The 6,808-nt window shown below is 35.2% G+C and overlaps 1 pseudogene; it reads left to right on the forward strand.

Moving 5' to 3' along the window:
* Nucleotides 1–33: 33 nt before the first annotated feature.
* Nucleotides 34–4,575, forward strand: LOC100259262 (carotenoid 9,10(9',10')-cleavage dioxygenase 1-like; annotated as a pseudogene).
* The last annotated feature ends 2,233 nt before the right edge of the window (nt 4,576–6,808 follow it).

Consider the following 6,808-nt stretch of genomic DNA (forward strand, 5'->3'; position numbering starts at 1 on the left):
AATTTGTCTAATAGAAGAAGACTTCATCCAGAGATGGCATCCTTTTCGTTTGCTTTACAAGTGAATGGGCTCTTTCATAATCGTTCTATCTCTCACAGCTTTGATCATCTCAAGACCTTGCACTCCTCTACCGTAAAGGTACGGGATATCCTTAGAAAACTCATGGGAGTTTCTAGGCCTGTTGGGTTTCTTATTTGTTCTTCATTAGTCATTTTTTATGGACATGATTAAAAGTGGTTGAAACAATTGTTATCTTGATTGGGATCCCATCACCTCACAAGCCTTTTTGAATGAGCTGAAATATCAGTGAGAACTGACATTGCAAAAACCCTCAAAAACACTTCTAATAGAATATTGGATGCATTTGTGGATTCTGCATTTCAATTTGTCAGTCAACCCTTACTCCCATCTCAGGTAAGTTTGAGACTCCTTCCACAGTAACTTAAATCTCTATAGTTTGATAGTAATTATTTCAATCACAATTATGATATACTTCTAGACACTGCATTGGAGTATAGATTTTCAATATTATGTCAATAGAAACTATAAAGTTTTCCCAGGCTTATTTATCTCATTATGCCATCGTTATTTGGTTATGACTTCCGCTATGCATTATAATCAGCACTTCATCAAATTACATGTTACAGAAAAACTTCACACCAGTGGAAGAAATTGGAGAAGCTGTTCAGGTTGTTTGTATTGAAGGGATTATTCCAGTAGATTTTCGAGCCGGTGTTTGTAGGGACCCCTCCCCCCGATGACACGTGGCACGCATTTCTATCCGGATTAGCTCCATCTGGATTTCCCCCAAGGAGACACGTGACGCGCTTCCCCTATCAGGACTCCCTCAGGGAGAAGCACACGACACTCGCAAACATCACATCCGGACGACTGACATATCCTATCCAGATATATTTGTTCGGATCGTTGACTAAAGTAAGCAAGTCTTACTACGTCATTCCGATAGCCTGCCACGACCCACGTTCCGCCACCTGCAAAGTGAAAGGACAGGAATGATGGCAAGTCACTTCCTACGATCTCTGACAGCTGCGGCGCCTCCCACAATCTCTGTCAACCGCCCGTAGGGTGATGATGGCTCTGTCACCACCTAGAGGCATCATGACAAACCAAAATATCTCCCTTTCATTAAAGAGGGAGACAAAGCTTCTGATACGATATATATGAACCTTCACACAAAGAGGAAGGTAAGTTTTGCTATACCTAGTAAAAGGCCAACTAATTTATCTCTCGAACCATGGCTGAAAAAACCATCGGAGGGTGTGTCCGGACACCCTGTCCGGACGCCTTTTGTAGGAACGACTGAATCAGGAATCTATATTGGTTGAGATCGTGCGTCCATCCATTTGGCAACTACGTGGATCACCAGGGACGCCAGGCCTCAACAGTGTTTACATAATAAATGGTAATTGGTGTGTATTACTTTGTTTCTAATGCCAAATGGCATGATACTAGTCTTTCATTTCGACATTAGTTAGGTTATAGAAATCTCACTACACAGTACATAGTTAAAAAGCTGCTGCTAATTTTCATCTCTAATGCGATCCTAAAGCTGGATAAACATCAATAGCTAGTCTCCAATAAGTTTTGCTAAGTAGAATCTTCCTTTATTTATTGTGTTGCTGGTTAAATTGTTTTGTTTTGGTTGTTGTTGTGCAATTGTTGGCCTGCAAATTAAAAAGGAAGGAAAAAGTAGTAGGTGATGTAAGATAATTAAGCACTGCAATGTGGCTAGATGACTTTTTTGGGACACCCAAATGCGAGCTCCTTGATTTTGTCTAATAACTAGCATGAAAAACTACTTAAAGTCTGCTGACAGAGCCTTAATGTATTGTAAATGCAGGTTCAAATCCTCTATTTGGAGGACTAAAATCTACCATTTCAATTTTTGGAAGATCAAGCCATATATGGGTAGAAGGAGAAGGAATGCTTCATGCCATATATTTTATGAAGGATGCTCATGGAGATTGGATCATCTCCTACAAAAACAGATATGTTGAATCTGAGACATTCAAGCTGGAGAAACAAAGAAACAAGCCATCCTTCCTTCCTGCTGTTGAAGGAGATTCTCCAGCTATCATAGCAGCTTATCTTTTGAACATGGTAAGGTGAAATTTTCCCTTTAGCTTTTTGATAATTAAGGATAATGCATCCCTTCACAGTGTGGCATATATTAGAGAAATGCTAAAAAGTTTTGGATTACTGTAGCACATTGAAATATACTTGAGCATGCTTGAAGCCAATTCCCTTTTTATATCTTTTAATTTTCCAGTTGAGATTTGGAATGGTTAATAAACAAATCAGCAGCACAAGTATTTTTGAGCATTCAGGGAAGTTCTATGCATTCGCACAGAACCATCTGCCTCAAGAGATTGACATATTTACTCTGGAGACCTTGGAGGAGTGGGATGTCAATGGAGCTTGGGATCGGCCTTTCACTAGCCATCCAAAGGTTCTTTCTTTATATACAGTCAAAACAGCATTATGTCCATGATTAAGTTCAGGAATTTTGATTTTGATTTTTTATATATAATTTATTCTCTTGCATGATGCAGAAAGCTCCAGGAACTGGGGAACTAGTTATCATTGGGATAGATGGACAAAGGCCTTTTATTGTGGCAGGAGTTATTTCTGGTATACTTAGATTTGATTCAGTAATGTTTGTGTTGGTCCAAGATTTACAAGCACCAAGACATGTTTAATTAGTATTATTGACATGTTAATGGGCTTCATTTAATTGCTTATTTCAGCAGATGGAAATACACTATCTCATAAAGTTGACCTCAAGTTTAATAGAGTTACTCTCATCCATGAAATAGGAGTTACACAGAAGTAAGTTTATATTGTCTTTTTTATCCTCCTTTCGTTGAACTACATGAATACTAGTATATATATATGCTGCTTGTGTGGTTGTGTTTCAATAATAACCCCTGTTTTTTCTGGCCTGATGGTTGACTTCAATGTTTTAATTCTCCGACTTGGTTGTCCAACCAGAAAACCTGGGTTGAGGATGTACACATTCCTAGTTTATTCAGTTCCAATCTGTCTTCTCAGACTCCATGGTTATTCCAACCAATCCATTCAAGGGAAAAGCCTTTTGCTCCAGAGGCATTGCTCCTTGAATTCATATTTATCAACTGAAAAAAGCTTCAGCTTCCATGACAGCTCAAATTTGAGTTTATACTGATCTCTTAAGCTGTATAAACTTCCCTTCTAATTCCTTAATGGATGTTTTTGATGACTAAGATGCACTCTAAATCTTACAGGGAGGCAGTTTCCTAAGTGGAATGTTCAAACATGTGGTGGTTGTGTATATAAAAGCGCCTAAGAGGTGTAGCAAGTAATTATGAAGTATTAAAAGCATTATCTCTTTCTGTCTTACTATATTTTTTAAGTTCATCTTTTTTCTCTTTTAATGCCTATCAGGTATAATGTAATCATGGATTGTCCTCTTACAGTAGACATGAACAGACTAGTTGCAGGAGGCCCATGAGTAAAAAATCTAAACCTGCAGATTCTTCTCAAAAAGCCAACTTGAATCTAAGCATTTTCTAATTTATGGAGTATCCATGTTCATATGTAGATTAATCAAGTATGACAAGGAAGGCTATGCAAGGATTGGGATCATGCCTCGTTATGGAAATGCAGATTCAGTTAAGTGGTTTGACGTAGAAGCAAATTGCACACTTCATATTCTCAATAGCTTTGAGGACGGAAATGAGGTAATCCACAATACAAGAAGAATATCATTGACCCTTTTATGCTCTTATCTTTTCTGGTTGCGGACATAAAAGATATGGGTTCTGACATTGAATTTGATTTTATCTCTAACAAAAAACAGGTAGTAGTAAGGGGGTGTAGAGCTCTTGAATCCATCATACCTGGCCCTGATCAAGGTCTAAATAAATTTGAGTGGTTTTCAATGGGATTTAAACCTATACAGATATCTAACAAAAATTCTAATGGTTTCACACAAGAGGGTTTCCTTTTTGCTTGAGTTTATGAATGGAGACTAAACATGGAAACTGGGGAGGTTAAGGAGAGAAATCTCACTGGGACAGATTTCTCCATGGAATTTCCTATGATCAATGAAGATTTTACAGGTGTTAAAACACAAGTATGGTTACACCCAAGTCCTAGATTCCATGGCAAGCTCTTGCTGCGGTGAGTTGGTAACTAGAATCATCTCTAGAATCTTGCTTTCGATACATTTACAAAGCTAAAACATTCTTTGACATTATCCTCTCTCAAAAAGATAAGTTTTGATGAATATTTGAAAAATATTATTAAAAATAAGAAGAATTACTTAAAATGATTATTGAATAGTTGTATAATAGTACAAGTCAATAATTAGTTTCAAAAATCACTTTTTTATTATATAATAAATTATCAAAAATACCATCGAAAGCATTTTTTTAGTAACCAAACACTAACCCGAATTGTTTCAAAAATTCCAGTTTCATACTCATTTTTAAGTTAATTACAAATTTTCTTTTATTTTTATAGTTTCCTACGTATATCACTTTCAACCGGAAAAATGAAGGTTTTATAGTTTAAAGATTATCTGTAAAATTTTGAGATTCAAAAATTAAAATTATTAGATAACTTAAAAGTAATCATAAATTATAAACTAGATTTGGAAATAGTAATATTTAATTTAAATTTTCTAGAGCACCGCCTTTCAACGGTCACTAAGGCTCAATATATAGTCACCATCGACTGCCTTTTATGAATCATTTTCATTTAGTTTGAAAGGCTTCAGAATAAACTCTCCTTTAGAAGCTCTACCTTTTTGGAATTGGGAATCCATTTTCTCAATGTCTACATTCATGGTGGAATCCGATTGATTCAGTTAACTAGAGCATTGGTGGTTTCTTTTCCATTATTTTTATGAATTTTCTTTTATGTTGGGTTTTGATGATATCTTAGCTTCGATTCAAGAAAGTCAACGAGTCTATTTTTCTTCAATTGAATTTTACTTTGGATGATTCATTATTCTTCCAAATTTTCCTATGAATTTCCATTTCGTTTTTCTTTCAGATTATGATCTTTTTCCCTTTTTGGGTCTTGATCGTTTTTTTTTTCTCTCACTCTTCAAACGATCATGATCTTTTTCCCTTTTCGCATCTTGATCGTTTTTTTCCCCACTTGTCAAAAGATTATGATCCCTTTTCATTTTTGAATGTTGATCAGTTTTTTTTTTCCACTCTTCAAAAGATTATGATCTTTGTTCCTCTTTGGATCTTGATTGTTGTTGTTTTTTTTTGTTTTTTTTAAACTTTTCCGCACTGCCTTTCAACGGTCAATAACGCTCAGTATATATATTCACCGTCCACTAGCCTCATGTATCGCTATCATTTAATTTGAAAGGCTTCAGATGAAACTCTCCTTCAGAAGCTCTACCTTTTCGGAATTGGGAATCCATTTTCTCAATGCCTACATTCATGGTAGAATCGGATCGATTCACTTAACTAGAGCGTTGGTGTTGAACAAAGGATCAAGATTCTTTTCCATTATTTTTATGAATTTTATTTTATGTTGGGTTTTGATGATATCTCGGTTTCGATTCAAGAAAGTCAAGGAGTCTATTTTTCTTCAATTGAATTTTACTTTGGATGATTCATTATACTTCCAAAATTTCCTATGAATTTCCATTTCGTTTTTCTTTCAGATTATGATCTTTTTCCCTTTTTGGGTCTTGATCGTTTTTTTTTCCTCTCACTCTTCAAACGATCATGATCTTTTTCCCTTTTCGCATCTTGATTGTTCTTTTTCCCCACTTGTCAAAAGACTATGATCCCTTTTCATTTTCGAATGTTGATCAATTTTTTTTTTCCACTTTTCAAAAGATTATGATCTTTGTTCCACTTCGGATCTTGATTGTTGTTGTTTTTTTGTTTTTGTTTTTTGTTATTTTTAAACTTTTTTGCACTGCTTTTCAACTGTCACTAACGCTCAATATATATATTCACCGTTCACTGGCCTTATGTATCACTATCATTTAGTTTGAAAGGCTTCAGATGAAACTCTCCTTCAGAAGCTCTACTTTTTCGGAATTGGGAATCCATTTTCTTAGTGTCTACATTCATGGTAGAATCGAATCAATTCACTTAACTAGAGCATTGGTGTTGAACGAAGGATCAAGTTTCTTTTCCATTATTTTTATGAATCTCAGTTGGGTTTTGGTGATATCTCGATTTCAATTCAAGAAAGTTAAAGGGGGGTCTATTTTTCTTCAATTTAATTTTACTTTGGATGATTCATTATTCTTCCACATTTTCCTATGAATTTTCATTTCGTCTTACTTCCAGATTATGATACCCTTTTTGGATCTTGATATTTTTTTTTCTCTCACTCTTTAAAAGATCGTAATCTTTTTCTTCGTTTATTCTTCTAAATTTTGCCATGAATTTCCACTTCATTTTACTTTCAGATTATGATCTTTTTCCCTTTTTGGATCTTAATAGTTTATTTTCTCTCATTCTTCAAAAGATCATGATTTTTTTCCCTTTTCGGATCTTGATCCTTTTTTTTTACCACTTTTCAAAACATTATGATCCTTTTTCCTTTTCAGATCTTGATTGTTGTTGTTGTTGTTTTTTGTGTTAACCATCCTTTCTAGAGGGGTGTAACCCTTGCGGTTTAGAGCATTTACATTGACACCCAGCTTGAGAAGATAGAGGACCGTCTAATCTCAAGCCAAAGACAAAGTTAGAATTGGCAAAAGTATGTAGGTCAATATAAATATACAGTATGATATATGATTAGCTTACAGTGGTGAGTTTTCCGG

This window comes from Vitis vinifera, chromosome 11 (genome assembly GCF_030704535.1).
Source record: "Vitis vinifera cultivar Pinot Noir 40024 chromosome 11, ASM3070453v1".
Classification (NCBI taxonomy): Eukaryota; Viridiplantae; Streptophyta; class Magnoliopsida; order Vitales; family Vitaceae; genus Vitis; species Vitis vinifera.